Source organism: Gavialis gangeticus, unplaced genomic scaffold, assembly GCF_001723915.1.
Source record: "Gavialis gangeticus isolate Ggan-Ray unplaced genomic scaffold, GavGan_comp1, whole genome shotgun sequence".
Taxonomy (NCBI): Eukaryota; Metazoa; Chordata; order Crocodylia; family Gavialidae; genus Gavialis; species Gavialis gangeticus.
Window position 1 is genome coordinate 48882901 of NW_017729000.1, and position 264 is coordinate 48883164.

Sequence of the window (264 nt, forward strand, 5' to 3'; positions counted from 1 at the left end):
GGGACGCATCTGACCTTTTACCGTATGGAAATGATTGCATCCTCCCGGGCCCTGGAATTAGCACGTCCCTCGCTCTTCCTTCCTGCCTTCCTCTCTGGCCCCCCCTCCCTCTCGCTGCTCTCCCCCCGCCCTCAGGCAGGCAAGGGTTAACCATTCCGGCAATCATCACGGCTCCGGCTCTCCACTCCTCTGTCCACCAATGCGGTGCTGAATGCGGGGAGGGTCCTTCCTCCGCGGCTCGCTCCGAGCCCCAAAGTATTGGCA

The 264-nt window shown here is 62.1% G+C and overlaps 1 protein-coding gene across 1 annotated transcript in view; it reads left to right on the plus strand.

Annotated features, from left to right (window-relative positions):
* LOC109289803 (protocadherin-10-like) overlaps positions 1 to 264 on the plus strand; it is a 22154-nt gene that overhangs the window by 14172 nt on the left and 7718 nt on the right. The window lies entirely within an intron of this gene.